The sequence below is a fragment of the Nerophis lumbriciformis genome, linkage group LG02, assembly GCF_033978685.3.
Source record: "Nerophis lumbriciformis linkage group LG02, RoL_Nlum_v2.1, whole genome shotgun sequence".
Taxonomy (NCBI): Eukaryota; Metazoa; Chordata; class Actinopteri; order Syngnathiformes; family Syngnathidae; genus Nerophis; species Nerophis lumbriciformis.
The window spans coordinates 19,476,999-19,502,500 of NC_084549.2; the positions used below are offsets into that span (position 1 = coordinate 19,476,999).

The 25,502-nt window shown below is 36.4% G+C and overlaps 1 protein-coding gene across 2 annotated transcripts in view; it reads left to right on the forward strand.

Annotated features, from left to right (window-relative positions):
- The first annotated feature begins 8,963 nt into the window (after positions 1-8,963).
- The window catches only part of npy4r (neuropeptide Y receptor Y4), a 22,438-nt gene continuing 5,899 nt past the window's right edge, over positions 8,964-25,502 (forward strand). Inside the window, exon 1 of one of the 2 annotated variants that reach the window (XM_061954843.2) lies at positions 8,964-9,119. The gene's annotated coding sequence lies outside the window, so the exon portion shown is untranslated. Of the gene's footprint in view, positions 9,120-9,469; positions 9,651-25,502 lie in introns of those variants that run through there. The other variant, XM_061954917.2, reaches the window with a different exon arrangement.

Sequence of the window (25,502 nt, forward strand, 5' to 3'; positions counted from 1 at the left end):
ATATAGAATATGTGGATTTTACAGTAGAAAACTCAGTACCCAGAAATTTACTGTAAAATATACAAACTATCCGTACTGTTTTCCTGCGCCATTTTTCGAATGTTTCCGGCAAAGGAGACGACGTCGTCACGTGAGCTGCACATGACACATCATTGGCTAGCTTACCTCCACCTCATGAGACGTAGCCTCAGCGCCGCCCTGGCGCTGTTTTGTACTGTTTTTGGACTTATTTTGATTATTGTTTCTCAGCTGTTTGTAAATGTTGCAGTTTATAAATAAAGGTTTATAAAAAAAAAAAAAAAATTTAAATAAATAAAAAAGCCTCTGCGCATGCGCATAGCATAGTTCCAACGAATCGATGACTAAATTAATCGCCAACTATTTTAATAATCGATTTAATCGATTAGTTGTTGCAGCCCTAATATATATATATATATATATATATATATATATCAGTGATGTGCAGTCACTAGAGGCAGGTGAGGCGGGGCCTCACCTGCCATCATGGAAAGAAAGAAAATGTAAAAAGAAAACATTTTTATTAAATTGTTATATGTATCCAGTGATTATACTATAAAGTTATTTTCCATTTAACTTCACCAGTTTTAGATTATTTTTATTCAAAATCGCTGAATTTTCACATTTGCCGTTCAAATACTAAGAAGAGACGGTGCGGTGAACAGCAGCTAGTTGAGGCACGTCACTCAGTGCCTCAACATGGATTGTGGACTCGGCTAACTGCTGGCCTGCTGTGCAGTGAGACCGTATTGCTATATGAACTATATTATACATTTCCATAGTTTAGTTAGCTGAGGTATATAATGTACAGTGTATTTTGTCAACAACTGTATGTGTGTAACGTATTTCTTGTGCTGAGCGATCATAAAACGGCTGCAAAAGACGCACTGGCTGAGGCTCCAGTAACCCCGCCTCCTGCACCCCCGCCGTAGATTGCAACCCCTAACGGGAGTGTTATATCAACTAAAGCCCACACTTAAACTTTCCACGTGCAAGATTGAATCTATTTAAAAAAGTTAATTCATAAGAAGCCAAAAAGTGCAAAAACAATAATGTTCGTGTTGGAGGAGTTGTGAATGACTGCAGGGCCACAACATTAGGTACACCTGCAGACTGCAGGTGTACCTTATTCACAACTCCTCCAACACGAACATTATTGTTTTTGGCTTCTTATTAAATAACTTTTGTAGCCTATTTTTATGGGCTTTCCTCTTTGTGATGTTAAGTTCCTGTTATGCGCTGTTATACAGTATATGCCTTGAGCTCTTATTTTGAAGGCGCTAAGAGCGGAAGTGATGACACGTTGGAGTGGAGCGGAAGTTTTTGAAAGAAGGTAAATAAAGTGGTCCTCGTGTAAACTGGAGCCTCCGTGTTTGTTATTTTGTAGTTTCATACAGTATAGGCGACATTTATAAACCCTCGGTTACACTTTTTTAAATAGATTCAATCTTGCACGTGGAAAGTTTAAGTGAGGGCTTTAGTTGATATAACACTCCCGTCAGGGGTTGCGTTAATCCAGCACAACAGCGGCGAATGGGCTTCATTTATAAAAAAAAAAGGTAAGACCATAATAACGTTTTTTTTATTAAATGTGCTTTTTTGTGTGCTACAGTTTGTATGTGTAAAGTTAAAGTTAAGTTAAAGTACCAATGATTGTCACACACACACTAGGTGTAATGAAATTTGTCCTCTGCATTTGACCCATCCCTTGATCACCCCCTGGGAGGTGAGGGGAGCAGTGGGCAGCAGCGGCGCCGCACCCGTGAATAATTTTTGGTGATTTAACCCCCAATTCCAACCCTTGATGCTGAGTGCCAAGCAGGGAAGAATGCTGGTATGAGCTTTTAAACATAACCCGTTAACTGCTGCCAATCAAATGGTGAATACGATACTCTTTAGGGTTCATATGTTTGTAAATCTGACTGTGATGAAGTCAGTGCCTCACCAGCCATCAACCTCACCGCACGTCACTGATATATATATATATATATATATATATATATATATATATATATATATATATATATATATATATATATATATATATATATATATATATATATATATATATATATATATACACACACACACACACACACACACATATACATACAGCCCGGCCAAATTGTTTTAACCCAATGCGGCCCCCAAGTCCAAAATTTTGGGGACCCCTGTATTCAAGTTTAAAAGGTATGCAATTTCAGTATTTATTTTTTTTTCTGTCAAAATGGAAAAAACATCATTAAGTAAGAAAATATTTTATTGACGCAAATTTCCAACATATTACAAGCATTAAAAAAATGTCCAGGCTTTCACGGGCCATATAAAATTACGTGGCGGGCCTTGAATTTGGCACCTGTGCTCTCGAATGTGCTTAACCTTCTCTTCACTTTGTACAATGTGCTCTTCCTACAAAGAGAAATCAAGTGTAACATTGCAAGGGAGGGTGTCAGACAGCAGCTCCAAAGGCTTGCCCGCATTTCGGAGCGCGCATCAGCGACTCACCGACCGGCGAATAAAACAACCCATCGCCCGTCACTGGTGAGAGACTTTATAATATGTGTGTCAACAAATGTATGGAAATATGCACGCAGATGTACCGTGTTTACTCTTCCGGGCTTCCCCCCTCCAACTGTCGGCGTGCCGGCTGAGACCGGTTATCCTCACATCATTCCTTCTTCTCGAAGAGCTGAGTATCAAAGATTTTAGAAGAAAAAAAAACTCTCCAAAAGGTGGGTTGCCTTGACAACAATCATTAGGCGTGATACGGCAGCAGTGTCGCTGCTTATGTGCCAAGATTGGAAGCTTGATTTCTACTGGGAGAAGGACACAGTGGATAAATGAGATCGTAATAAACAAGAGTTTACACTACATACGGTACAGTAGTTGGAGAGATGACAATAAAGTGTGCTCTATATTTTTTATGTGTGCATCTTTGACAGTCTGGCACATAAAGGAGTAATAACCCACCGTGTCAGTTGTCATTGAGGTCACATCCGACACAGGCTCAGGATGCAGAAAGTAAACAAATAAATACAGAAATTAAAACTCCCAGCTGAAGGCCATATTACTTCATATATTCTAATCAGAACTGGTGGGAAAATGTTAATTCATATATTTTTTACTATAAATTGTATTTTGTTTCATTATTTTTCACACATGTTCACCATAAATGAAGTCACAAACTAAAACTATAGCAAGATTGCAGTATTCTAACATTCAGAAAGTCACATATATTTATTTTTATTTTTTGATTCACATTTTTACAAGTATTTTCATTTTATTTAATAAAATATCAAATTCATTTTACAGTAGTACCTCAACTGGGTTTTTGACGGCGCTTTCAACTCAAAACGGTACAATTTTTAACGTGCCTTTTAAGGAAGAAAAACTATACCAATGGAAAATACTACTAACAACTACAATAGTTTTATGAAGTCATGTAATAATAATGTACACCATTTTCCTTCTACAGTATCTGCTTCCAGTTGCTTCTTCATATTTTCATGGATAAATGTCCGCTGTGTATTATTTTAACCTTTATGGCTGGTATTAGACTCATTCTGCTTCAGTATAGTGCAGACTAGCAGTGATACCCTCGAATTGCTTCGCCAAGTTAGCGAAATGTTGGGTGACGTTTTTAATGATTTAATTTTTTAATTCAATGGATATCATCCACACCTCCTTGCCTTGATTGAAAAACATAGGTGTGTCCATATTGGTATCAAACATGCATTTCTTTAAATTGTGTTTAATAAAATAGGTAGCTCACATGTATTTATTTTAAGTTTTCCATTTGAATTAAATAAGTAAGATGTAGGGCGGCATGGTGCCGCAGTGGTTAGTGCTCGTGCCTCACAGTGGGAAGGTTCTTAGTTCGATTCCCAGGATTGGGGTCTTTCTGTGTGGAGTGTGCATGTTCTCCCCGTGACTGCGTGGGTTCCCTCCGGGTACTCCGGCTTCCTCCCACCCCCAAAGACATGCACCTGGGGATAGGTTGATTGGCAACACTAAATTGGCCCTAGTGTGTGAATGTATCAAGCTTTATTGCAGACTCCAACGTCCAAATAGACATACAATCACATGCAGTAAATAAAAACAAAAACTACAGTCTAAAAGGCGTTTTATCACATAGTTTTAAAAAACAAAAGTTTTGTGCATATTTAGTGAAAGGTATCTAATACATAAAAGTGTGAATGGTTGTCTGTCTGTGTTGGCCCTGCGATAAGGTGGTGACTTGTCCCCGAGAGGGACAAGCGGTACAAAATGGCATTTACATGTATTCATTTTCATTTCGGTGGCACAGGGGTGAAGTGCCTCACAATAAAAAGGTATTTGGTTCAATCCTGGGCTCGAGTTCTTTCTGTGTGGAGCTTGCATGGGTTCCCGCCGGCTTCCTCCCACCTCTAAAGACATGCACCTGGGGATAGGTTGATTGGCAACACTAAAAATTGGCTAGTGTGTGAATGTCAAATGTTGTCTGTCTATCTGTGTTGGCCCTGCGATGAAGTGGCGACTTGTCCAGGGTGTTACCCTGCCTTCTGCCTGAAAGAAACTGGGATAGGTTCCAGCACCCCCGCTACCCCGTGATGGACAAGCGGTAGAAAAGATGGAAAGCTTTTTGTTTAAATTTCTAATTTGAATTAATACAGTGCGTAACTGACGCACATGTATTTCTTTTAATGTTTACATTTCATTTTATCTTAAAAAAAGGTATTTAATTAAATAAGTAACTCAGACAAATTTATTTATTTACATTTTTCATTGCATTCAATAAAATATGTAACTCATGTACATTAATTTTTCACTTTTCATTTTATCTAACGAAATAGTTAACTCACACATGTATTTATTTTCATTTTTATTTTTCATTTTATTTAATAAAATAAGTAACTCCCATTTATTTGTCATTTGCCCCTTTTTTATATATAACAGGTAACTCACATGTATGTATTCTTTTGATTTTAAAGAAATAATTGTATTTATTCAAATAGATAACCTACACACATTTATTTTCAATTGTATTTTTAACTTTATTTAATAAAATAAGTAACTCACATTTACTTACTGTAATTTCCCCCTTTTTTATATAGCAGGTAAATCACATTTATGTATTCATTTGATTTTAAATAAATACTTTTATTTAATAAAATAAATAACCTACACAAAGTTTTTATTTACATTTTTCATTTTATTTAATAAAATAAGTAACTCACATTTATTTGTCATTTCCCCTCTTTTGTTATAAAACAGGCAACTTACATTTATGTATTCATTTGATTTTAAATAAATACTTTTGTTTAATAAAATAGATAACCTACACACGTATTTATTTTAATTTTAATTTTTCATTTTATTTAATAAAATAAGTAACTCACGTTTATTTGTCATTTCCCCTCTTTTGTTATATAACAGGTAACTTACATTTATGTATTCATTTGATTTTAAATAAATACTTTTGTTTAATAAAATAGATAACCTACACACGTATTTATTTTCATTTTAATTTTTCATTTCATTTAATAAAATAAGTAACTCACGTTTATTTGTCATTTCCTCTCTTTTGTTATATAACAGGTAACCAGTGTTGGGACTAACGCGTTACAAAGTAACGCGTTACTGTAACGCTGTTACTATCGGCGGTAACTAGTAATCTAACGCGTTATTTTTTATATTCAGTAACTCTGTTACCGTTACTACATGATGCGTTACTGCGTTATTTTGCGTTATTTTTTATGTAGTATCGGCTAGAAACTGAGAAGATCTGAGTGTTGCAGCGCTGCTGAAGAGGCGACAAAAAAGAGGCGTGCCGCGCGCTGTCTGTGTGTACGTGTGTGTGTGTCTACTATCAAGACGTCATGGCGAACCCCGAAGCCGAGTTTCTTAAAATGGAGATATTTTCAGTACGTTTCTTTTATCGACCACAAAGAAAAGAACATTTTAGTTGAATGTAAGTTTCAAATATGCTGAAACAGCGACAAAAACAACATGCTTCGACGAAGCTAGTAAAGAGACACACACTCACCTCCACCTCCAACAGCGGCTGGATTTTAATGAGGCACTGCACACTGAAGGTACACACACTCTGTCAATTCGCTTATATACTCTTTCATTTTAAACTTTTAGAGTGTTTGATTATCACATCACTCTAAATGTTTAGACTATAAAGTTCACAAACCTAAAGAGGGATACTAGTGGGCCAGGCTAATATTTCCTTTTCTCTAAACTAAGTGGGGAAATGTGTAGAGTGTTCTGGGCTTCAGACGTGATTTTATTTCAGAATTCCTTGAGAAAACGCCTGGTTAGGCTTTATGTATGTAGTGTGTGCCTTTCTTGTTTTACAGCTATGTTGTTATTATGCTGTTTGTTACTTATGTATGTTAAGTTGCAGCTATTTAAAATAGTTTTGTCAATTTGTTCTGGTCTGAAACAAATTGGCCCTTTAAAACATATCTTTGTCTTTGTGTGTTGTATGTAGAGCACATTGCTTAGCAGAGTTCAGTGATGCAAATGCATGTCAAGTTGATCAACAGATTGTATTATTCTCCAGTGCAATAACAGTACTAAAATGAAGGCTAAAAGGGCATTAAATGGGGCCTTAAAATTTTTTTTTTTAAATATATAAGTAACTAAATAGTTACTTTTCACAGTAACGCATTACTTTTTGGTTTAAGTAACTGAGTTAGTAACTGAGTTAGTTTTGAAATAAAGTAACTAGTAACTGTAACTAGTTACTGGTTTTCAGTAACTAACCCAACACTGCAGGTAACTTACATTTATGTATTCATTTGATTTTAAATAAATAGTTTTGTTTGATAAAATAGATAACTTACACACGTATTTATTTTCATTTTTATTTGTATTTGTATTTAATAAATTAGCCCTAGTGTGTGAATGTGAGTGTGAATGTTGTCTATCTGTGTTGGCCCTGTGATGAGGTGGTGACTTGTCCAGGGTGTACCGAATGCAGCTGGGATAGGCTCCAGCACGCCCCGTAGAAAACAGATGGATGGATGGGAAATAAGTAACTCACATTTACTTATTGTCATTTTCCCCCTTTTTATATAACAGGTAACTTACATTTATTCATTATTCATTTGATCTTAAAGAAATAATTTTATGCTATGAAATAGGTAACTCAGATATATGTATTTTCTTTCCTTTATTAAAAAAATTTTTTTAACTCACATACATTTAAAGTGACATGTATGTGGGATCTGAGCTTGTGGCTTGTGCAGCCCTTTGAGACACTTGTGATTAAGGGCTATATAAATAAACTTTTGACTGCCCGAATGCAGCTGAGATAGGCTCCAGCAACCCCCGCGACCCCAAAATGGACAAGCGGTAGAAAATGGATGGGTGGACATTTATGTAATTTTCCCTCTTTTTCTATGTATAACAGGCAACTTACATTTATGTATTCATTTGATTTTAAATACATAATTTTGTTTATAAAAATAGATAACCTACACACGTATTTATTTTTATTTTTATTTGTATTTAATAAATTAGCCCTAGTGTGTGAATGTGAGTGTGAATGTTGTCTATCTGTGTTGGCCCTGTAATGAGATGGTGACTTGTCCAGGGTGTACCCCGCCTTCCGCCCGAATGCAGCTGGGCTATATAAATAAACTTTGACTGCCCGAATGCAGCTGAGATAGGCTCCAGCAACCCCCGCGACCCCAAAATGGACAAGCGGTAGAAAATGGATGGGTGGACATTTATGTAATTTTCCCTCTTTTTCTATGTATAACAGGCAACTTACATTTATGTATTCATTTGATTTTAAATACATAATTTTGTTTATAAAAATAGATAACCTACACACGTATTTATTTTTATTTTTTATTTTTATTTGTATTTAATAAATTAGCCCTAGTGTGTGAATGTGAGTGTGAATGTTGTCTATCTGTGTTGGCCCTGTAATGAGATGGTGACTTGTCCAGGGTGTACCCCGCCTTCCGCCCGAATGCAGCTGGGCTATATAAATAAACTTTGACTGCCCGAATGCAGCTGAGATAGGCTCCAGCAACCCCCGCGACCCCAAAAACGACAAGCGGTAGAAAATGGATGGGTGGACATTTATATGTCATTTTCCCTCTTTTTCTACATATAACAGGCAACTTACATTTATGTATTCATTTGATTTTAAATACATAATTTTGTTTAATAAAATAGATAACCTACACATGTATTTATTTTTATTTTTATTTGTATTTGTATTTAATAAATTAGCCCTAGTGTGTGAATGTGAGTGTGAATGTTGTCTATCTGTGTTGGCCCTGTAATGAGGTGGTGACATGTCCAGGGTGTACCCCACCTTCCGCCCGAATGCAGCTGGGATAGGCTCCAGCACCCCGCTAAGGGACAAGCGGTAGAAAATGGATAGATGGATGGGAAATAAGTAACTCACATTTACTTATTGTCATTTTCCCCCTTTTTATATGACAGGTAACTTACTTATTTATTACTCATTTGATTTTAAAGAAATTATTTTATGCAATGAAATAGGTAACTCAGATTTTTCTTTTCTTTATTACATTTTTTTTAAATAAAATATGTAACTCCCATACATTTTAAAGTGACATATATGTGGAGACTGAGCCGAGGATGTATGTGACTTGTGCAGCCCTTTGAGACACTTGTGATTAAGGGCTATTAAAATAAACTTTGATTGATTGAGATAGCTGCAACTCACCCTGTCTACTTAATGACATTATGCATACAATATAAAGCATTCCAACCCATTGCCTGAGACCTGCATGCGGTGACCTCAATATCTTAGGGTAAAAAGTATAAATATTTCATGATGTTGTGTATCCTGGACGGTTGGACTAGTGTGTGCATCACTCTGTACTCCCAATTTCCAGTCCAATTTTACAGCAAGGTGTCATTTCCAGGGTGCAATTGAATGAAATCACCACAGTGTGACAGCAGAGCTCGGTGCACAGGAGGGTCTGGCAACCCTGAGGGTTCTATCAGCCCAATAATAGCCAAACTCCTCTCCCCATCGCCTCTCACTGAGGCATTGGGCTCCCCAGGATGATCTGCTCCTTCTCCAACTCTGGATTCACACCTGCTTGGAGCATCAAATCCCCCAGGTGAGTGGGTTTTTTTTAACCCTGCATAACAAATACAGTGATGCTTCCTTTGGCTGTAGAATATCTGCATGTTTTCTTTGCAAATGTTGACTGATTCTAACAACAAGGCGGCAACCACGTGCATGCTTTCTAGGAATATGCGACCACTTTCTGCAGGAATGCATGCATTTATAATAAGTTGCACAGACTGTGATGGGAGCACAGCTCATGAATATGTGTGGCGTGGTAATTGCAGGAAAGGTAACAAACAAGAAGCCCCAGCTGTGGATAATGAGGCTGGGATTATTATCTCAGGTCAAGCAGTTATCTGGCATCTTCATGCAGGAGTTGCAGGGGAAGGGGATGGGGAATTGATCAGAATAGCACCAGTGGCAGGAAGCATGCATGTGGAAAGATTGGGAGAAAGAGTTGGACATGTGAGTGCACATGAATTCACAGATAAGCCAAGCAGAAGTGCACTGGAGGAAGAGCAGATGTGGAGTGACTGGGATCACAATTTACAGATTACAAAAGGTCTGGAACAGTAAAAAGGTGGGTTTGTTTGACAGCTCGGCACGTACAGTAGTCCACCTTGGGTTTTTTCACAATATGATCATTGGAATAAAAAATAGCAAAAAGATGCAGACATACAAAATATGTTTTCAAGCTAATGACAATATCTAATGTATTTTATATGGTAATTTGTGTCTTATTCATCTACATCTGTAGTCATCCATACAGCTAAAGATTGGAAAAATATGCAATCATTAAAAAAATAGCCTTTCAAACCAATGATCAGATTTGACTGTACTTTATGATTTAGATAAGTGTTATGGTTATATTTGGTCTCATTTTGAGCTGGGCTGGTAAACAAATATGTATTTTTTTTCTTCTTCTTCTTGACTAATATTTTTCTTTTTTTTTATGATTATAATTTCTCCTACCCTGATTGTATTTTATTTATGCAATGCAATGCATGACTGTAATCATATACAGTATATAGCCAGATTATTATTTTTTTTAATGAATCAGATTTAATTTTATTTAATTTTTCCATTTCATTTCATTATTTCATTTTATTTCTTACAGCTTGGGAAAAAAAAACCGTAATCACGTATTTCACCTTTATTTTATTTTATTATTTTATTGTATTTAATTATTATAGTCTTATTTTGTCCGAGTCTAATATGCAATGAATAACCATAAGAGTAAAGATGCAGTCAAAAAAATAACCTTCCTTTACTTTTTATTTTATCAATGTCATCCATCCATCCATTTTTTACCGCTTGTCCCTCTCGGAATTGCAGGAACTTTTTTTTTTTTTTTTTTTTTTTTTAACTTTATAAGTTAATTCTTTTTAATTTCATTCCTTATAGCTGATATGCATGGGGATGGATGGAACAAAGAAGGTTTCATTTCATTCCAACTCACAATTTCATTTTATTTCCATATATACTGTGTATATATATATATATATATATATATATATATACATATATATATATATATATATATATATATATATATATATATATACACATTAGGGCTGAAAATCTTTGGGTGTCCCACGATTCGATTCAATATCGATTCTTGGGGTCACAATTCGATTTTAAATAGGTTGTTTTTTTTCGATTCAACGCGATTCTCGGTTCAAAAACGATAATTTTCCGATTCAAAACGATTCTCTATTCATTCAATACATAGGATTTCAGCAGGATCTACCCCAGTCTGCTGACATGCAAGCAGAGTAGTAGATTTTTGTAAAAAGCTTTTATAATTGTAAAGGACAATGTTTTATCAACTGATTGCAATAATGTAAATTTGTTTCAACTATTAAATGAACCAAAAATATGACTTATTTTATCTTTGTGAAAATATTGGACACAGTGTGTTGTCAAGCGTATGAGATGCGATGCAAGTGTAAGCCACTGTGACACTATTATTTTTTATTTTATTTTATTTTTTTATAAATGTCTAATGATAATGTCAATGAGGGATCTTTAATCACTGCTATGTTGAAATTGTAACTAATATTGATACTGTTGTTGATAATATTCATTTTTGTTTCACCACTTTTGGATGGTTCTGTGTCGTGTTTGTGTCTCCTCTCAATTGCTCTGTTTATTGCAGTTCTGAGTGTTGCTGGGTCGGGTTTGGTTTTGGAATTGGATTGCATTGTTATGGTATTGCTGTGTATTGTTTTGTTGGATTGATTAATTAAAAAAAAGAATATATATATATATATATATATATATATATATATATATATATATATATATATTAAATAAAAAAATTAATTTAAAAAAAAAAATCGATTTTTGAAAAATGAGAATCGATACTGAATCGCACAACGTGAGAATCGCGATTTGAATTCGAATCGATTTTTTTCCCACACCCCTAATATACATATACATATATATATATATATATATGCGATATAAAATCCAATCCATTATTATATATATATATATATATATATGTATGTGTGGGGAAAAAAATCACAAGACTATTTCATCTCTACAGGCCTGTTTCATGAGGGGGGGTACCCTCAATCATCAGGAGATTTTTTTAAAGTTAAAAAAATCTCCTGATGATTGAGGGTACCCCCCCTCATGAAACAGGCCTGTAGAGATGAAATAGTCTTGTGATTTTTTTCCCCACACATACATATATTGCGCTCTACTACGGTATAGAGCACTATTTTTTGGATAACCTTATTAAGACATATATATATATATATATATATATATATATATATATATATATATATATATATATATATTGGATTTTATATCGCGCTTTTCTATTATTAGATACTCAAAGCGCTCACAGATAATATACTATACTATACTATATATACATATATATATATATCTATACACTATATACAGTATATTCACTATAAATATATATGTATATATATATGTATATATATATATATATATATATATATATATATATATATATATAATATACACTATATATATATATACATATACTGGGTATATATATATATATATATATATATATATATATATATATATATGTATATATATGTATATATATATATATATATATATATATATATATATATATATATATACTGGGTATATATATATATATATATATATATATATATATATATATATACACACACACATATATATATATATATATATATATATACTGGGTATATATATATATATATATACACACACACACATATATATATATATATATATATATATATATATATATATATATATATATATATATATATATGTGTGTGTATATATATATGTGTGTGTATATATATGTATATTTTTTTTTATAATGGTATATATATATATACATATATATATATATATACACACATATATATATATATATATATATATATATATATATATATATATATATATATATATATATATATATATATATATATATATATATATCAGTGATGTGCGGTCACGGGGCCTCACCTGCCATCATGGAAAGAAAAAAAATGTAAAAAGAAAAACAATTAATTCAATTGTTATATGTATTCAGTGATTATACTATAAAGTTATTTTCCATTTAACTTCACCAGTTTTAGATTATTTTTATTCAAAATCGCTGAATTTTCACATTTGCCGTTCAAATAGTGAGAGAAGACGGTGCGGTGATCAGCAGCCAGTTGAGGCACGTCACTCAGTTGTGCCTCAACATGGATTGCGGACTCGGCTAACTGCTGGCCTGCTGTGCAGTGAGACCGTATTGCTATATGAATTATATTTTACATTTCCATAGTTTAGTTAGCTGAGGTATATAATGTACAGTGTATTTTGTCAACAACTGTATGTGTGTAACGTATTTCTTGTGCTGAGCAATCATAAAACTGTTGCGAAGACGCACTGTGTGAGGCTCGCAGTAATCCCGCCTCCTGGTGCCGGTTAATGCACCCCCGCCGCAGAATGCACCCCCCGACGGGAGCGCCACACCAACCAAAGCCCACACCCAAACCCTCCACGTGCAAGACCGAATCCACCCAAAAAAAGCCAAAAAGTGCAAAAACAACAATGCTCGCGCCGGAGGAGCTGTGAACGACTGCAGGGACACAACATTAGGTACACCTGCAGACTGCAGCACGGATTTCATATTTCATTCATTCACAACTCTTCCAACACGAACACCACTGTTCCCGCACTTATAAGTAAAGGTAAGACCATAATAACGTTTTTTTTTTTAATTAAATGTGCTTTTTTGTGTGCTACAGTTTGTATGTGTAAAGTTAAAGTTAAGTTAAAGTACCAATGATTGTCACACACACACACTAGGTGTGGTGAAATTTGTCCTCTGCATTCGACCCATCCCTTGCTCACCCCCTGGGAGGTGAGGGGAGCAGTGGGCAGCAGCGGCGCCGCGCCCGGGAATAATTTTTGGTGATTTAACCCCCAATTCCAACCCTTGATGCTGAGTGCCAAGCAGGGAAGAATTCTGGTATGAGCTTTTAAACATAACCCGTTAACTGCTGCCAATCAAATGGTGAATAAGATACTCTTTAGGGTTCATATTTTTGTAAATCTGACTGTGATGAAGTCAGTGCCTCACCAGCCATCAACCTCACCGCAGGTCACTGGTATATATGTATATATATGCATACATATATATGTATGTATATATATATATGTATATATGTGTACATATGTACTGTATATTTGAATATGTATGTATGTGTATATATGTAAATATATTTTTTATGTTTTTATGTATGTATCCATCTATCCATTTTGTGAATCTTCGGGTGTCCCACGATTCGATTAAATATCGATTCTTCAGGTCACGATTCGAGTCAAAATCTTTTTCTTTTTTTTTCAATTCAACACGATTCTCGATTCAAAAACGATTTTTTTCCCGATTCAAAACGATTCTCTATTCATTCAATACATACCTGTAGGATTTCAGCAGGATCTACCCCAGTCTGCTGGCATGCAAGCAGAGTAGTAGATTTTTGTAAAAAGCTTTTATAATTGTAAAGGACAATGTTTTATCAACTGATTGCAATAGTGTAAATTTGTTTTAACTATTAAATGAACCAAAAATATGACTTATTTTACCTTTGTGAAAATATTGGACACAGTGTGTTGTCAAGCTTATGAGATGCGATGCAAGTGTAAGCCACTGTGACACTATTGTTCTTTTTTTTTATTTTTTATAAATGTCTAATGATAATGTCAATGAGGGATTTTTAATCACTGATATGTTGAAATTGTAATTAATATTGATACTGTTGTTGATAATATTCATTTTTGTTTCACTACTTTTGGATTGTTCTGTGTCGTGTTTGTGTCTCCTCTCAATTGCTCTGTTTGTTGCAGTTCTGAGTGTTGCTGGGTCGGGTTTGGTTTTGGAATTGGATTGCATTGTCATGGTATTGCTGTGTATTGTTTTGTTGGATTGATTAATTTAAAAAAAAAAAATATATATAAAAATTTAAAATAAAGAAATTTAAAAAAATAAAATCGATTTAAAAAAAAAAAAGAGAATCGATTCTGAATCGCACAACGTGAGAATCGCGATTCGAATTCGAATCGATTTTTATATATATATGTGAATATATATATATATATGAACATATGTATATACAATATATGTGTATATATAAATATGTATATATGTACATGTATGTATATGTGTATATGCATATGTATATTTGTATATGTATGTATGTGTATGTGTATATATTTAAATATATATATTTTAATGTTTTTATATATCTATATATGTATGTGTATATATGTATATGTATGTATGTATATTTGTATGTATGTGAATATATATTTTAATATGTTTTTATATATGTATATATATGTATGTATAATATATGTGTATATATGTATACTTAATATATGTGTATATATGTATATATATAATGTATATGTGTATATATAATATATGTATATTTGTATGTATGTATAATATACATACATACAAATATACATATATATACATTGTATATATGTGTATATATAATGTAGGTGTATATATGTATATATAATATGTGTATATACTGTATGTATATGATATATGTGTAGAAATATATATATATGTATATAATATATGTGTAGAAATGTATATGATATGTGTATGTAAGTATATATGTGTATATATGCATATATGTATATATATATATATATATATACAGTATGTATGTATATGTGTGTATATATGTATGTATATATATATTTATGTGTATATGTATGTATTTATGTATTAATTTATATATGTATATATGTTTATATTTATGTTTGTATGTATGTATATATTTAAATATTCGTACATATGTCTTTATACATTTGTATATGTGTATATATTTGTATATTTATATATGTATATATGTGTATATATTTGGGTCTATATATGTATGTACATATATATGTATACATGTATGTACGTATATATACATATATGTATATAGGTATGTACGTACATATACATACATGTATATACATGTACATATAATTATGTATCTATATATGTATGTATATGTATATATGTATATGTGTGTATGTTTATGTGAGCGCCTCACCTGCCTCCCCTGACTGCACGTCACTGATACATACAGTATGTATACACATACATGTATATATGTGAGTATATATATGTATATCTGTTTATATGTGTATGTACATATGTATGTATGTATACGTATGTATATATGTGTATATTTGTATGTATGTATGTATATATACATATGTATGTATGTATTTATGTATATCTGGATGTATATATACATATGTATGTATGTGTCTGCATATATCCATCCGTTTTCTACCGCTTGTCCATATATATATATTTTGTATATAATATGTTATATTCATCCATCCATCCGTTTTCTACCGCGTCTCTCTATACATATTATATATATTACATATATTATTTATATACAAAAATACGACACTTTTTATATATATGTATGTATTGTGTGTATTTATTTATATACATTATGTATGTGTGTATATATGTATTTATTTGTATTTTATTTCACTTGATTAAAATGTGATATTTTAACTTTATTTAACGCATTTTGTTTGTCATTTATATAATGCGTGACTATCATATTAAAAATACAGTGATAAAACTAATCTAGAATCCACCCATCCATCCATTTTATTTTTATGTTAATGTCATCTCTACAGTTATATGCTGTCTTATTTGGATTTCAATTGATATTATTTCAAAATAATTGTATTTCACTTTACTTTCATATGCTGATTGTCTTTTTATGTTCCATTCTTGTTAAAGTGCTGGCTATTATGTGTCTAAATGCATGACTGTAGTCAGGAATAGCTGGAGTTAGCCTTCCCTGAATGTGTGATATTGTCATTGGTGTGAAAACAGTTCTAGTTTAGTCATCAGAGAACTAATAAGAGACACGACGGTGCCAGTGTAGGCTTAAATTCATTTAAAAAAAATATTGTTTTAAAAAATACATACTTACTCTACACAACACAATTGTTCTTGGGAGATACAACCAGTGGAACAAAGTGGGTGTGGAGGACAAGTTATCAACCTCCACAATTCCTCCACATTCATCTTCATTTAATTTCCTGTCACCGAGGGCTAATTCATCAGTGTTTAATGGCTGCTCTTAACAAGAAAGGGAGAATATGGTGGACATCGTGGTGCCAGGTCACATTGCTCCTTGTGTAAAGACTGTTCCGTACAGCCTGGATGTGTTTGCAACACTCACATCATTAGAACAGAGAGGGTCCAAGGTTGTGGAATAATGGGAGGATTTTTCTTTCAGAACTTCTGCTCTATTACTGTATGGCTGTTTTTTTTGTCGATCACCCCCCCGCCCGACATGCAGCTACATCAATGCTCTGCCACCCAGCCTGCAGCTCGCTCGACGCACTGACAGCCTGCGTTAGTAATGATGCACAGTGAAGTGACTGATAGCCAAATGCATGCGGATTTAATGGAAAATGACAGGCTCATTTTGTCCGCCGTGCTGTTTTTTCTGTCACATGCTGGCAAAGGTTCCAGGCAAGAGAGAGCGAGAGAGGGGCATAATCCATTTTTAGGATTTGGACAATGTCATGTCCCTTTTTGTTTTGACACATCGTGCATCAACTTACTTTGAAAACAGAAGTCTCTGTTGGCGCGCTGCACTTGCGCGCTAATTTCATCGTCGGCATGCTTTTTATCTTCGGCCTTCAGGACCTAGGTGTCAAAGTTAAGCCCCGCGGGCCAGATCTGGATTAATTATCTATGGCTAATAGGATATTTGATTAGTTATAGAATCGCCCTGCAGGCCACAGCCGCCTGCTGCTGTTTTGCACGCACCAATACTCCATTCTCCACAATGCAACGGTAGCCCGGCAAGTGGGCCTTGGCTTTATTACTCATCAGCATTCAGGGCAGATGTCAACTTTCAGCAACCCCCCTCCTCAATAATGGCTAATTGGAAGGTGGACGGTTTCAAGCCAGGTGGGAGGCAAAGTACATGTTCACGGAGGTAAAAGGCAAACCTGTGTGCCTCCTGTGTGGAGAAAGTGTGGCTGTATTGAAAGAATATAATCTAAGAAGGCACTATGAAACGTCTAAAGTCGGGACGCAGGGTGGACCGCTCGCCTGTGCATCAGTTGGGGACGTCTCTGTGCTGCTGACCTGTCTCCGCTCAAGATGATCCTCTGCTGGCCCCCCTATGGACTGGACTCTCACAATATTATGCTAGATCCACTCGACGTCCATTGCACCGGTCGCCCAGTGGGGGGGTCCCCAGATCTACGGTCCCCTCCAAGGTTTCTCATTGACATCCCATTGGGTTGAGTTTTTTCTTGCCCTGATGTGGGATCTGAGCCGAGGATGTCGTTGTGGCTTGTGCAGCCCTTTGAGACACTCGTGATTTAGGGCTATATAAGTAAACGTTGATTGATTGATTGATGGTTTAAGACAGTGTTTTTCAAACACTCTGCCACGGCCGTGAACAGTGACGTGCAGTCAGGGGAGGCAGGTGCCATCATGGAAAGAAAAAAAATGTAAAAAGAGAAAAAAATTATTAAATTGTTATATGTATCCAGTGATTATACTATACAGTTATTTTCCATTTAACTTCACCAGTTTTAGATTATTTTTTATTCAAAATCGCTGAATTTTCACATTTGCCGTTCAAATACTGAGAAGAGACTTGTGGTGAGTCAGCAGCCAGTTGAGCCTCGCCATGGATTGCGCAATGACTCGGCTAACTGCTGGCCTGCTGTGCAGTGAGACCGTATTGCTATATGAATTATATTATACATTTCCATAGTTTAGTTAGCTGAGATATATAATGTACAGTGTATTTTGTCAACAACTGTATGTGTGTAACGTATTTCTTGTGCTGAGCAATCATAAAACAGCTGCGAAGACGCACTGGGTGAGGCTCGCAGTTCTCCCGCCTCATGGTGGTAGAGGGCGCTAGTGATCCCAGGGATCATTCTTGCGACTACTCGGCTGCAGAATAAGTGACAACAAGCAGCAACAGTTAGCAAGTCAAGTGCAGCGGCAGCGATCGTTTATTTTTTCCTCTCGCCTGGACTTTTAACATGGAGGATTACATATCTAAAATAAAACAGTTTTCTAAACTGGACTTTCAATCGAAGCAGGAGGTAATAATTAAAGGAAGATCTCCATCGAGACAGAGAGACTTTTAAAACTGAAGAAAGATAAGGAAGACTTCTATAAACAAGTTATCGATGCTTTTGTTCAGAAGGAGCGGCGCATGGACTTCATTTATAAGTAAAGGTAAGACCATAATAACGTTTTTTTTAATTAAATGTGCTTTTTTGTGTGCTACAGTTTGTATGTGTAAAGAATGCTGGTATGAGCTTTTAAACATAACCCGTTAACTGCTGCCAATCAAATGGTGAATAAGATACTTTTAGGGTTCATATGTTTGTAAATCTGACTGTGATGAAGTCAGTGCCTCACCAGCCATGAACCTCACCGCACGTCACTGGCCGTGAGATATTGTCTGGTGTGCCGTGGGAAATTATGCAGCTTCACCTAATTGGTCCAAAAAATATTTTTTGCTAATCAATAATTACAATAATGTGCCGTTGTCTAGTGCAGTGTTTTTCAACCTTTTTCGGTATGTAAAAGGTATGTAACGCTTAAACCAAAAATTAACAAAAGGCAAGTCCCTGAAGCAGAGGGATGGCTATGCAAAACAAAAGTACAACTGAACTGGCTACAAAGTAAACAAAAACAGAATGCTGGACGACAGCAAAAACTTACAGCTTGTGGAGCGGAGACGGCGTCCACAAAGTACATCCGTACATGACATGACAATCAACAGTGTCCCCATAAAGGATAGCGTACGCACAACTTAAATAGTCTTGATTGCGAAAACAAAGCAGGTGCGGGCAATAGAACTCAAAGGAAGGTGTGACACTGCTACAGGAGAACACCAACAAAACAGTAAGGGTCACCAAATTATCAGCGCAAGACAGAAACTAAAGCACTACACACAGGAAGCAACAACAAACTCAAAATAAGGCATGACAACCTGGTGGAGTTTCATTTTTTAACATTTTCTGTTCTTGTTCACGAGTGAGGGAAGAGTGGATCGTGAGATCGACAGGCGGATCGGTGCGGCGTCTTCAGTAATGCGGACGCTGTATCGATCTGTTGTGGTGAAGAAGGAGCTGAGCCGGAAGGCAAAGCTCTCGATTTACCGGTCGATCTACGTTCCCATCCTCACCTATGGTCATGAGCTTTGGGTTATGACCGAAAGGACAAGATCACGGGTACAAGCGGCCGAAATGAGTTTCCTCCGCCGGGTGGCGGGGCTCTCCCTTAGAGATAGGGTGAGAAGCTCTGCCATCCGGGAGGAGCTCAAAGTAAAGCCGCTGCTCCTCCACATCGAGAGGAGCCAGATGAGGTGGTTCGGGCATCTGGTCAGGATGCCACCCGAACGCCTCCCTAGGGAGGTGTTTAGGGCACGTCCGACCGGTAGGAGGCCGCGGGAAAGACCCAGGACACGTTGGGAAGACTATGTCTCCCGGCTAGCCTGGGAACGCCTCGGGGTCCCACAGGAAGAGCTGGACGAAGTGGCTGGGGAGAGGGAAGTCTGGGCTTCCCTGCTTAGGCTGCTGCCCCCGCGACCCGACCTCGGATAAGCGGAAGAAGATGGATGGATGGAACATTTTCTGCTGGTGGTGTGCCTCTGTATTTTTTTTTATGAAAAAAATGTGTCTTGGCTCAAAAAAGGTTGAAAAACACTGGTCTAAGAAGCACAAACACAAAGACAAGAATATGGACATGGAACAAGGCTAGGCAGGCTCTGTTTACAAAAGCCACATCACAAAGCTATGGTGTCGTTTTGACAACTGACACCATGTTTAGTTGTAATTGTAACATTTGAATGATGATAAATGAATGTGTTGTGGCATTATGCGGATTTCACCAATGCGGCGGTTTGTGGAAAAAATCGGTTGCTTTTCCAAGCATTTTTAATAAACTGCCAACGTTAGAATGCTAAACAGGAAGTGCTTAAAGTTTAATGAGTTTGTAAAAACACTGAGACAAAGTCTAAGTTCATTCTATTCTTCATGGTGTTTTTGAAACTGCACCATTTTTTCCCCTCAGAGTTTTCAACTTACGTCAAGTGTTTTGCCAAGAGGATTATTTGTAGTAAGTACATTTTCAGAATGTACTTGTTCTTTTTTTGGCCAAAGTAAGACAAAGAAAATAATCTGAAGTTGTCTTTATTTTTATGTTATTAGGCCATGATTTTACCAGTCCGGCCCGCGTGGGAATAGATTTTCCTTCATGCGGCCCTTGAGCTAAAATTAGTTTGACACCCCTGAATTACAAACCCCGTTTCCATATGAGTTGGGAAATTGTGTAAGTGTAAATATAAACGGAATACAATGATTTGCAAATAATATTCAACCCATATTCAGTTGAATATGCTACAAAGACAACATATTTGATGTTCAAACTGATAAACATTTTTGTTTTGCAAATAATCATTAACTTTAGAATTTAATGCCAGCAACACGTGACAAAGAAGTTGGGAAAGGTGGCAATAAATACTGATAAAGTTGAGGAATGCTCATCAAACACTTATTTGGAACATCCCACAGGTGAACAGGCAAATTGGGAACAGGTGGGTGCCATGATTGGGTATAAAAGTAGATTCCATGAAATGCTCAGTCATTCACAAACAAGGATGGGGCGAGGGTCACCACTTTGTCAACAAATGCGTGAGCAAATTGTTGAACAGTTTAAGAACAACGTTTCTCAAAGTGAAATTGCAAGAAATTTAGGGATTTCACCATCTACGGTCCGTAATATCATCAAAAGGTTCAGAGAATCTGGAGAAATCACTACACGTAAGCAGCTAAGCCCGTGACCTTCGATCCCTCAGGCTGTACTGCATCAACAAGCGACATCAGTGTGTAAAGGATATCACCACATGGGCTCAGGAACATTTCAGAAACCCACTGTCAGTAACTACAGTTGGTCGCTACATCTGTAAGTGCAAGTTAAAACTCTCCTACGCAAGGCGAAAACCGTTTATCAACAACACCCAGAAACGCTGTCGACTTTGCTGGGCCTGAGCTCATCTAAGATGGACTGATACAAAGTGGAAAAGTGTTCTGTGGTCTGACGAGTCCACATTTCAAATTGTTTTTGGAAACTGTGGACGTCGTGTCCTCCGGACCAAAGAGGAAAAGAACCATCCGGATTGTTATAGGCACCCAGTTGAAAAGCCAGCATCTGTGATGGTATGGGGGTGTATTAGTGCCCAAGACATGGGTAACTTACACATCTGTGAAGGCGCCATTAATGCTGAAAGGTACATACAGGTTTTGGAGCAACATATGTTGCCATCCAAGCAACGTTACCATGGACGCCCCTGCTTATTTCAGCAAGACAATGCCAAGCCACGTGTTACATCAACGTGGCTTCATAGTAAAAGAGTGCGGGTACTAGACTGGCCTGCCTGTAGTCCAGACCTGTCTCCCATTGAAAATGTGTGGCGCATTATGAAGCCTAAAATACCACAACGGAGACCCCCGGACTGTTGAACAACTTAAGCTGTACATCAAGCAAGAATGGGAAATAATTCCACCTGAGAAGCTTAAAAAATGTGTCTCCTCAGTTCCCAAACGTTTACTGAGTGTTGTTAAAAGAAAAGGCCATGTAACACAGTGGTGAACATGCCCTTTCCCAACTACTTTGGCACGTGTTGCAGCCATGAAATTCTAAGTTAATTATTATTTGCAAAAAAAAAAATAAGTTTATGAGTTTGAACATCAAATATGTTGTCTTTGTAGTGCTTTCAACTGAATATGGGTTGAAAAGGATTTGCAAATCATTGTATTCCGTTTATATTTACATCTAACACAATTTCCCAACTCATATGGAAACGGGGTTTGTAGGAGAAGTGAAGTTGGAAATGTGCAAGTGGTTAAACGGAGTGTGGAAATGCGTCATTGTGTGAGGATGGGAGCATGTAGTCCTTGGACCATATACAGGCCACAAGAGCATTTTTGCAACAATTAGCTATTTAAAAAAATATCTAATTTTTTTTTTTTTTTTTTTTTATTCTAAATGGCGCTGCTGTAGTGGCTGCTGGTTGCAGGATCTCTGTGCTCTTGTATTTCCACTTTTTGTGTTCTGTATGTTTCTCTCCTATTTACAGTATGTGTTTTTTGCCTTTTGGTTCGGGGCATTTCGGGACTGCGCAACCATGGGTGGCACTTTTGTGACTTCTACGGGGTTTTTTTTGTAAACTTTTGTATCTGCCTCTGGGGAGCCTTTAGATAATGACCATGTTTGCACCGGAGACCAGCTGCTGGGTCTATTCCAACACTTGAGTCCGCGTAAAAAGACCGGAGTAGACGCAGAGGAAGAGACGGGTTACAGAGCTAGGGTTGGTATGGACGAGCATAACGGAGCCCTGGCTGAATGAGCATTTTTCGGACTCTTTGATCTCCCTTAGGGATGGGAATCAAAAACCAGTTCTTGTTCAAAACTGGTCCCCAGTGTATCAATTCTTTGGAATCGCTTGCCATTTTGTCAACCGATTCCGCTAACGGTTCTTCCGGGTGAGGATGACGTCATCATATACGTGCATAGCGACGTCATACAGCAACATGGCGGTAATAATTGCAAAGTTGTTATTTCATCAAAAGGAAGACATACAAGAAATATGCTGAACTATTTCAACTTACAGCATGCAATGAATGTCGTGTTTATGAACCACGCCGATCTCATCCCAGGCAGCAGCAGTCATCTGACGTACAAACACCAGAACCAGTGAAGTTGGCACGTTGTGTAAATCGTAAATAAAAACAAAATACAATGATTTGCAAATCCTTTTCAACCTATATTCAATTGAATAGACTGCAAAGACAAGATACTTAACGTTCGAACTGGAAAACTTTGTATTTTTTGTAAATATTATCTCATTTGGAATTTGATACCAGTAACATGGTCCAAAAAAGCTGGCACAAGTGGCAAAAAAGACTGAGATAGTTGAGGAATGCTCATCAAACACTTATTTGGAACATCCCACAGGTGAACAGGCTAATTGGGAACAGGTGGGTGCCATGATTGGGTATAAAAGCAGCTTCCATGAAATGCTCAGTCAATCACAATCAAGGATGGGTCTAGGGTCACTACATTGTGAACAAACGTGTGAGCAAATTGTCCAACAGTTTGAGAACAACATTTCTCAATGAGCTATTGCAAGGAATTTAGGGATTTCACCATCTACGGTCCGTAATATCATCAAAAGGTTCAGAGAATCTGGAGAAATCACTGCACGTAACATTGAATGCCCGTGATCTTGGATCCCTCAGGCGGTACTGCATCAAAAAGTGACATCAGTGTGTAAAGGATATCATTACATGGGCTCAGGAACACTTCAGAAAACCACTGTCAGTAACTACAGTTGGTCGCTACATCTGTAAGTGCAAGTTAAAACTCTACTATGCAAAGCGAAAGCCATTTATCAACAACACCCAGAAACGCTGCCGGCTTTGCTAAGCCCGAGCTCATCTAAGATGGACTGATGCAAAGTGGAAAAGTGTTCTGTGGTCTGACGAGTCCACATTTCAAATTGTTTTTGGAAACTGGAAAAATGGAAAAATGTTTTTTTATATAAAATACTGTCTGTTCTTTCAATTTTTTTATTATTGTTTGTTTGATATTCATTGTAAAGTTCAGCTGTTTTTTTCAGTGGGGCCCTGGCTCCACTGCAAGCAGGAATTAATAAAGTCAAGTCAAGTCAAACTGTGGACGTCGTGTCCTCCGGAACAAAGAGGAAAAGAACCATCCGGATTGTTCTAGGCGCAAATTTCAAAAGCCAGCATCTGTGATGGTATGGCGGTGTATTAGTGCCCAAGGCATGGGTAACTTACACATCTGTGAAGGCACCATTATTGCTGAAAGGTACATTCAGGTTTTGGAACAACATGTTGCCATACAAGCAACGTTATCATGGACGCCCCTGCTTATTTCAGCAAGACAATGCCAAGCCACGTGTTACAACAGTGTGGCTTCATAGTAAAAGAGTGCGGGTACTAGACTGGCCTGCCTGTAGTCCAGACCTGTCTCCCATTAAAAATGTGTGGCGCATTATGAAGCCTAAAATACAACAATGGAGACCCCCGGACTGTTGAACAACTTAAGCTGTACATCAAGCAAGAATGGGAAAGAATTCCACCTGAAAAGCTTAAAAAATTGGTCTCCTCAGTTCCCAAACGACACTGAGTGTCGTTAAAAGGAAAGGCCATGTAACACCGTGGTAAAAATGCCCCTGTCCCAACTTTTTTGCAATGTGTTGCTGCCATTAAATTCTAAGTTAATGATTATTTGAAAAAAAAACCATTTAGTTCCTCAGTTCGAATATGAAATATCTTGTCTATGCAGTTTATTCAATTGAATTTAAGTTGAAAATTATTTGCAAATCATTGTATTCTGTTTTTATTTACAAATTACACAGTGTGCCAACTCCACTGGTTTTGGGTTTTGTAAATACAACAGGTACTAATTCCGCCTATGATGTTAGCGCTATTACCTGTTAAATTGAAATGAATGCCTTCTCATTCAGATGAGCGTGAGGAGACATATTCTGACTAGTTTCTTGGCGGGCAGTGTCACCACGGCAGGGAAGAGTACTCGGCCAGGAACGACGGATGTTTGTGTTCAAAAGCTTGAGTCAATTTGCCACAGTGGAAGCTCCTTTTTTCGGTAGGTGAATGATCAAATGTAATCAGAGAAAAGATGCATGTTTTCCTGCAACATTTTCACTCAGTGAGTGATTATATTTATACAGGTCGAACACATACGATGAAAATATCGTGTAAAAGTCCATTTATGCCAGCAATTCAACTTCACATGTGAAACTAATAAGTTCTA